Genomic DNA, 9,761 nt, shown 5'->3' with positions numbered 1-9,761 from the left:
TATTATGGGATCTGGCAAAGTAGAAAGATACTCGAGATAGGGTCTTATGAGTAGCAGCTTGTTAATGGTGGAACATAATTGTGGAATAGAAGTCTGGTTAGGCTGTTTGGTATTGTTTTTTAGGTAGCCGATGAAGTCAACATGACCCCACTTAGCTTTCATGCCATTCTATATTATCATTAATTCTGGTTTCAAACCACACAAAAAGGTTGTTCAGCTTTATATAGTATATATATGTTATTATTTCACTTCATACTTGCCTTGAGCATTCACTGAGCAGAATGATAAACCAAAATTATTCCAAACAAAAAATAAGCAAATACAGTGGAGGCTTTGGTTGGCAAAAGGAAGATGCGATTTCTTCCCATTTCAGCTCCAGGCACTCTCTGAAAGCTGGCTTTTGAAGCCAGACCTTCCAGAAGAGTCTGGGAAGAGATGATACAGCTGGTTGTCGAAGGAAGAGAAGCTGGTGAAATTCAGTACCCCTTCCCCCATCATGAGTTGAAATTTCTGGTTGCTGGATCCTTCTATGAACTTCAGGGCCACATCTGCACATGAAGAACCATCTGTTTGCAGAAGGACAATATTGGATTCAATCCTATAACTAGATTGGGATCAGCAGCCTCCAGAGGCAATGCTATAACGGAACCAAGGCTCACAAATCCCAGGATATTCTGATTAGCAGTGATTATGGCATCACAGGGGATGTGGTGGCGCTGCGGGTTAAACCACAGAAGCCTCTGTGCTGCAGGATCAGAAGACCAGCAGTCGTAGGATCGAATCCACGCAACGGAGTGAGTCCCCATCGCTTGTCCCAGCTCCCACCAACCTAGCGGTTCGAAAGCATGCAAAATGCAAAAATGAGAGTAGATACATAGGGACCACCACGGTGGGAAGGTAACAGCATTCCATGTCTAGTTGTGCTGGCCACGTGACCACGGAAGATTGTCTTCAGACAAAACAATAACTCTATGGCTTGGAAATGGGGATGAGCACCACCCCCTAGAGTCAGACACGACTGGACAAATTGTCAACGGGAACCTTTACCTTTAGCTATGGCATCACTTCTCTCCAAACTTCCTTGAGGTTAGCAGCTATCCTCAAAGTATTTCCACAGGAACAGTATTTTGCTGCAAACTATCCCTGTGTTGATGCACAATGTTTCAGGGTGGTGTGGTCTTGGGTCGGCAATTAAGAGCTGTTAGCTTTATTAAACCTAACTTTATCCACCTAACTGCGTTTTGGGATTCTCTTTGTAGAGGGGATAGCAGGAGGGGCTGTCATGATGAGGACCTGCATTATCAAAATACGCACCATACCACTTGTCTAGGGGTCCCTTTCCTGGACCTGAGATGGACACACCCACTCATGTGATTCCCCATGTTTTATTTAAAAGTTTTTTTTAAAAAAATGGGGAAACTCTCTTGTGATCATTGAAAATAAAAATGGGTTAGTAGTGGTTGGGGCCTCCTACACCAGCACTTCTACCCACGCCCCACACCAGAATGGAAGATTGTACACCAGTTTGTCTAATCTACACCTACGTCTAGTTTTATCTACCCTGCTAAATCTTCAGCCTCTGCTTCATTCTTTAGCAATTAGTTCTTTGCCCACAAGGCTATGTCTTTTATAGGGGTGCTGGACCTGGTCTTACTGTCTGGGGAGGTTGGTTCACCCTCCCTCTCCCCCCCCCCACCAAAATATCCAATACTCATGGTGCTGAAAGGCCATCACTCACGGCCTTCTGTAACAAAAGAGATCCAGAAATGAACCATCTGGGAAGAAGATGGAAAAGGCACGAACTAGTGACCAGGTAAGCTGCAATTCTCTGCACACTCCGGCTGCTTTAGAGATTAGAGTAAACCCCATGGGTTAAAAAAGAGGTTTAGTTGTGTGCAGCATTTGAGATTACTGGAAAGGTAGGTGCTTCACCTCCACACTGCTTGGGCGCTGGGTCCAGGTCTTGGATTTCAAAGAAACTGAGCTTTCATATCTAGCTTAGGAAAGCAGGGAGCATGAAACACATTCGGGAAGTGAACAATAATGTCCTGACGCCAACTGTCTTGAATATTTTGCCATCCGTTTTAATAGCAAACTGGCTGCGTCGAGTTCGATCGGACAAATGAGCAGAGGTTCGAAAACATCTTGTATTGGATGATAATGTCCAAAATCATGAGGTGATTCTGAGAATTGTGGCCTCTCAGCAGTGATTTGATGGCAGATAATTACTAATTAATTGTAGCTGCATCCTTGGCAAAGTCCATGGTGTTGCTTCATGCTGTCCTTGTGTGTTAGACCTCTTGAGGTACCATCGCATTTCAGTTCGTCTGAGGGAGGATTTTTGAGCCTGTGATGACAGAACACGAAGCAGATGCCTTAGCCAGCAAACTGTAGAGAAGACGGCCTTCTCCATGCTCAGCCATTTACTAACAATTTTGAAGGCCTTCGAAGAGGCAGAAGGTTTCCTTCAGAACAATCCTATTCTAAAACTTGCGATTTCTTGATTTATGCAAGTAAATACTGATTTCTGTCCTGAACATAAGATAAAAATAATCCCCGTGTTTCTATTGTAGATGCAAATATATGACAATCCATTTCCTCGGTGACATTGTACCAATACTAAACAGATGCTGAGTGTTGCTTCTTGAGGGGTTTTCTGATGGAGAGCATATTCCAGTATGCTGGTGGTGAATGAATTAATGCAAACACTGGAAGAATTGTGTATGTTGCATGTGATTAAACTATTTATAAACCGATGGGTTGTTTTGTGGGATCTCATGGCTGGGTGGGGGAGGAAGAGGAGAAGGCTAATGTTAAGAAAAGAGCGATGTCATTTTAGAAGCATAGGAAGCTTCCTTATACTGAGCCATCCTTTAATTCAATAGTAGTCCCAGAGCTTGGTAAAGTAACTTTATCCCAGCCACCATGGTCAGTGGTCACAGGTGGATGAAGGGACAGCAGACAAAAGTGTCTTTATTTCCAGAGAATTAAGCACAGAAATAAATATAATATATAATCAATGTTAGGGTGCTGCAGGGTAAATATGCTTGGGTCTGCTGTATTACAGTTTTTCAAATCAGGTTCCTGCAGGTAAAATTGTTGTAGCTGTTCAGATGATAAACAATTTTCAGGAATCAGCAGGGACAAAGGTAGAGAGTTGTGTTTGCACACAGCTGCAAACAGCAGAACCTACCTTTGACAAGATGATAATTGGCAATTTGACAAGGTACTAATTGGCAATTCAACTGGCAATTTCTACTTCTTTAAAACTTATTTTTCTTAAGTGGTTTAGGTATCTGCCATGGAGCCAAAGGTTGGGAGTTTGATTCCCCACAGTGCCTCCTTGACATGGGCTGGACACAATGGTCCACAGGATCCCTTCCAGGTCTGCAGTTCTAAGATTATTTTTGTAAGTGATCTAGTGATAGTCTGTATGGTGCTAACTTCAAAGCTCTTTCCTTCCTCCCTCCCTTCCTTCAACGCTGTTTAGAGACAAGAGGCACCCAGCTAAGGGGAACTGACACCCTGTGAGTGCCTGTATGATTTGGATCAGGCTATCATGCACAGCAGAAAGTGAAGAAAAATTATGCCAACCAATCTGAGCAAATTTAAACCATTCCTGCCAGCTGAACCAAAAAATAATAAACCCCTTCTCCACTGAAAAGAGATGATCCCACAACAGACTTCCCTGTGTTGTACATCATGGAGTCACTGGTTTACCTGTTCCTAATCTGATGAAAATCGGAGGATAAATGGCAAGGCAGTTGCCCCATGAGACACTTTTTTGTTAGGAAGGCAACACCAAATTATGGCTGTTCAGCTCTTGAGTCAAGAAGATAATTACGTGTATTAACAATTCAGTTCTATAACATCCTGCAGAAGAGAAACAGTAATCCTGGAGTCATGCCAAATACTTCCTAATTTTAGTGGATTGTTTCCTGCTAGACAAGAAAGCAGATGAAATAAAATTGGTTAGGTATTTAAAGTGGCACAGAATTGAGAGAGAGAGAGAGATTTTGTGTGTGTGTGTATGTTGCCCTATCACATAGCATAATGCAGCAGCACTAATCTTCACAGCAAATTGCCACTAGCTATTGCATGCTGGGTCTCACTGGGCATAATTCATAAGATTTTGACTATTACAATCAGAACTGTTGGGTCGTTGGTTTTCTCCTCCTTTCTTTGCTTCCCATTTAATAAAGGGGGCGGTATATAAGTCCAATAAATAAATAAATAAATAAATAAATAACAGGGCAAGCTCTTGAACTTGTGTCCAGCTTTTGCTTTGTTTCTTTTGACGTCTTTATATTCATCAACTAACACTTGAGTTTTACTCAGGCTTTCCTAAAAGCTTTCATTCCATATATCAGTTTGCTCAACGTTATTTAAAAGTTTATATTCGGGGTTTCCATTTGATGGATTCTAGATACCAATTTCCCCAAAATAAATTGTCTTTTTTTTTTTAACCTTATAGTTCTGCCTGACATTTTATTCCAGAAGCAAAGAAATAAATTTTCTTCCCAGAGAAGCTTCAAGTTCCTGGATTCTGAGGTGTTATGTTTAGAGAAATATAGCCAGTGGCATAAATACAGATGGGGAGAGAAGATTATAAATCTTTCCACAAGGAACATTCTGTATTGCTTTTACAACAGGAAAATGGGAAAGACCAAAACAATATTTAAGTAGATAAGTCATTTTGTATTTGTGTAAGCGAAAACTAACAATGTAGAAGACTCCCCCCCCCCCATTTAGATTGATTCATTCAGGTGATTTGTGTCTTTATACTTTTAGACATAAATGGCTTCTCCCCCCCATCAAAACAAAACAGAGCAAAAACAAATAATCAACAGTCTCCCTTGTAAAGTATCCATTTGTGGTTTTTAAAAGTTGGCAAAGATTTATTGTGATTTTTGAAATAATTGCATGCAAAACACATGCTTGTAGAGTATTATAGACTATTAAAGCAACATTCCATACATCTTGAAAAATTAAATTCAGCATTTTTCTTAGCATGGAACAATATCATCTAGAACTTCATATTTACAGATGCAAGTAGATAAATGAATGACAACAACATCCAGCGTTAACCTTCATGTGTGAATGGATCACCACAGATCTAATGCCATAGAAAGAACTTCCATCTCACCCCCTAAGGACTTGTGAACAGATACATGCCTGTCAATAAAAGAAATAACATGTGACGACTTCGATGTGTGTGATGATAATAATAACTGCATGTTGTCAGGTCAGTGCTGACTTATGCCAAACCTTTAAGGTGAAGAATGTGCACAATTGTGCCATTCCCTTCTTCTGGGGGTGCCCTGGGGCTGTGCAGCTTGTATGATACATCTAAATAAAATATAAAAGCTAAACATTTCACATCAGATCTTCTTTGCTTTGCTGGAATCAGCTCACACACATTCAACTACTGTATCAGCCATCAAATATTCTAGAGTTAAGAAACAGTGGTTGAAATCCCGTCGTGCAGTTCCACATGCATGATGGGAATTATGTCACTCACTAGCAGCAAAATAAAATCTGCTGATGAAGGCTTCCTTTGGTGATTTTTGGAGTGCCTGTGACTTCATCACTTTGTGTATAAGTTGTATGCACCCCTAACAGGTATAGATGGAAGCTTTACTTGAACATTTGACTTGTTATAGATGTCGGTTTGTGCTTGACAGTTTCATAATAGAGACTTATCAGATAGCACCTATCGGCAAACCATCTTAACCGAACAGAGAAGACTCATCCCCACTGTCATTTTTTTTCTTATAACAGACAGCTGGCCCTCTAAGCACATAGTGACTGACATTAGACAGAATCTGAGTGTATAAACATATTATCTTCTGCAAAAACATCTCATCCATTCTTATATACACATATATACATGTTCAATTCCTCATTCATTCCAAAACTAATATATATATATATTCATTTTGGAATGGATGAGGAATTGAACTAAACACACCCCACTAGGCTCGGTTTTCATACAAATAAACACAATGGCTGGAATCCTCTTGCTTAGCGCAGTTAATCACACAACAATAGATCTACTGTATTGGTGGTGATTAGGTGTGTCAACTCCTCCAAAAGTCCTACTGATTAAAAAGGGCCTACTCTAGTTGTGACTATGCGCAAGCGAGTTGCAACTATAGTCGGCCCATTTGAACGAATGGGACTTACAGGGGAATTGACTCACCCAATCCTCACTCCTGCAGGATGTGATGTAGGCCTACTGTAGTGTGATTAACTAGCTTTAGCCACTGAGTAACAGATAATTCTTTTTCATTATCCCATTTGAGCCAGTTCCAAATATTACCTGTTTCTTAGCAACTGCCAATAGCAGAAGGTATTTGAGTGGCTCTTCCTCCTGGTAGCTGCCACTTCGTTTCCCCAGAATGCCTTGAGCATTGCACTTCAGCTGTGAAATTATACCAACGCCAGGGCATTCTGGGAAAATCAAATCTGTTTTGCTGCTCCTGGGTGTGGAAGGAAAAAGATTAGCTTTTTTAAAAAAATAATGAGAGAGGTGGGAGTAGCAAAAAAATTACACTGTTTACAAATGCTGATGAAATGATTACGTACATTTCCCCACAAATGATGCGTACGAGTGAGATTTTGAAAATGAAGATTTAAAAAAACAACAACACCACAAGTACATTGCTAATCCTGCCCTCTTAGTAATGAGTATTTATAGCTGTGGGATCAACTTTTGTCCTTTTCAGGAGACTGGGTGATTATGGTGATTAGCGTGTTTTTGTTGTGGGTGTATTGTTGTGATAGGGGGGTTGTTATCACAGCAATACATCCACAACAAAAAAAGCACACTGATCACTATAATCTCTCAATCTCCTGAAAAGGGCAAAAGCTGATCCCACAGCTACAAATACTAAACTATCCCACAAACTGCACCAGAGCACAGAGAGATTTCTGACTCCTATCCTCTGAAGATGCCGGGCACAGAGACTGGCCAAACATTAGGAAGAACAACCTTCAGAACATGGACAAACAGCCCGAAAAACTTACAACAACCATCAGATCCCGACTGTGAAAGCCTTCGAGAATGTAAATTTGATTGGTTTGCCCAGTCGGAAACGGGCTATTTTTCCAGAATATGGATTGGTGTTTCTTTGTTTTTAAAGCCTGAATGGCTACGTACAGGAATGTGGTTTCTGTGGAAGTTAATTGGTTTGTTGGGTCATTCCTATTTATTTACCTGGGACTGGTGCAATTGGCAGATTTGACTTGCTCCTTAAAGTGCAGTTCTGGGCCATTATCTTCTATGCTGCATAATCTTGAAAGTATTAAGGGATTAATAGAAGAATTGTATGTGATGGGTTTGATTTATAAAATGAGACTGTCCAAGGCTTCTGTCACTCAGGCTTATCTGAATGTGCAAAACCAAGGGTTAACCTGTCTGACTGTGGCTCCAGTGCTGCAAGCATGGGGAAATTTGAATTAGGAATAGAGGGAGAGACAGCCATAGTTCTTAATACTCTTGTCATGTGGTTGATTGGTGTGAAATAAATGTTGTATTTCTAAAAGTCAGCAGAGTTTCGCAGTGGGATTTTCCATCAAGCTTACATAAATCAGTACAGTACTGGAGACAATTATGTGTATTCATGTGTGTGTGTATGTGTGAAAAAGAAACATTAGCTGATCATACCTTTTTCAATAAATAGGCTATTAAGGATGCCTAACCCACCATGACCGGAAACACGCAGGGTGTGATAATGGTCCAGAAGAGCAGGAGATACTTAAGGCTGTATTTTAGAATTTAATTCCTATGTGTGCATGAGATAAATATGCATCCTGTGTTCAGCTGGAGTTATACAACCTGAATTATCCTTTTCTGAGAAAGATGTATCAGATAACAAACTAAAATATTTTGCAAGATATATACAACTTTTCCAAAGCAGTTTACAAATGTAATCATGCGCAAATGAAAACCCAGAAAAATAAAGCAAATTCAAGCACAGTCAAGGAGAATTTATCAGAAGCTCACTAAACAAATGCATTTAGAAAAGCAGCCAGAATTCATCCGAGAGGAGGACAATGCACATTGTCGAAGCCACAGCTGAGAAGGCCATGCTGCTGCAATATACCAGGTCTGCATCTCCAAAAGAAAGAACCGTAAGCTGGGCTTCTTAAATAAGAAGCTCCATCATAGTGTCTTAAGCATAACATTGTAGATTTCTACAAGCTGACGTGATAAAGCAGCAGGAAAAAAAAGAACAGGACCCAATAATGCTGACTCCTTAGCTTACAGAATGCCATGTCCAGTGAAGATTTGTTCCAAAATTAATTCTAGAGCAATCAGCTAAATTTCCCATTGCATCCTCTGTTCAAGGATGATCACACTACACGTCTCCTCTCCAAAAAAATAAGGTGTTATTTTTGAGACTACAAAGGAGAAGGCTTCCTTCCTACACCTTACAATACTTTCGAAATGTAATTTTCTTCCCACCTTTGCTCCAGAATTTTAAGAAGTAATTGATTACAGGTAGCTACATTACTTGCAATTCCTTACTTCCAAGCTCTGGGATAAATATAAACATACAGTATGTATCCTACCTTTATATGAGAGGCATTAACCTCCTCAGGGAAGAGGCAAGAAGAAAATCAGTCTTGAAAATGAGGAAGAAAACGAAGTATCAGAGCAAAAAGTGAAAGAGTTCCTGAAAGACGCACATCGCCCACATTCATCACAGTTATATTGAGAATACAACTGGCTGGGAAGGTTATGCCAAGGCCAATGTTTATTAAACTGCCACCTCTGGAGGTCTGAATGTCTTTTCTTATCTTCCCCCTCTTAAAAGTCTGGGTAGATCCTTCAAAACCTAAGCAGAGCTGGACATACCCTTATGCACTCTAGAATTCTTCAGCAGATGATCTTCATCAATTTGTTACAAAGCAATCCAATGCTGCAGTGGATGAACTTCCTGTCAAATTCATCTGTTGTTGTTGGGATTACTTTTATGCCACCTCCACATTCATCAGTTGATTTTCACAAGGAAGAGGAGAGAAAGACAAGCCCTCCTCTGCTTTGTAACACCTCTCTTTAATCCTCCCCCATGTCACCTCTCTCTCATCAGCTCAGAGAAATGAGTAGAGAGGAGAGGCAGCAATAGACATGACATATAGTCTCTGAGGTGCCAGGGTTATGGATCTGAAATAAACAGCCACCTTGAGCAGCTGAGGCAGCAACCGGCCACTAATGTCTTTTCAGGAGTTGGAAAAGTTACATTTTGTATCACAAGTCCCACAAATCTGTCCCCTAGGAGCTGTAAACCAAGATAAGATTTATAAGCTCAATTGTATAGGTATGCATCCAATCCAGAGAGAGTAGAATCTGACAGTGTTGCTTTCTCCCTTGAGTTCTTCCGATAGATAGAACATATAAATGAATGAAGAAATTTGCAAACTTCTGTAAATTTCTGTAAACGTTTCCTTTTGTGAAAAAAAAAAAAACACGGAGGCATGTGAAATTCTACCACTTGCACTGGACAAATTCAATAGGCTCATCATTGTCCAGGACTGAGCGATTAAGTTGGCACCTGCTATTAAATATGAAGAGAGAAAAAGGAATGGGCAGCATAATTTAGCACCACCGGCATAGCTGAATATACAGCTGATTCAAGGAGACTTGTAAGAGCTAAGCATTCAAAGTATAAGGATCTGAGTACATTTTAAAGCAAAAGCTTTGTCTTCCCTTACAAAGAGATTCAGTTAGAGTAGGCCCATTTAAATCAGTGGAA

Source organism: Pogona vitticeps, chromosome 1 (assembly GCF_051106095.1).
Source record: "Pogona vitticeps strain Pit_001003342236 chromosome 1, PviZW2.1, whole genome shotgun sequence".
Lineage (NCBI taxonomy): Eukaryota > Metazoa > Chordata > Lepidosauria > Squamata > Agamidae > Pogona > Pogona vitticeps.
Note: the sequence above shows the minus strand (reverse complement) of the source record.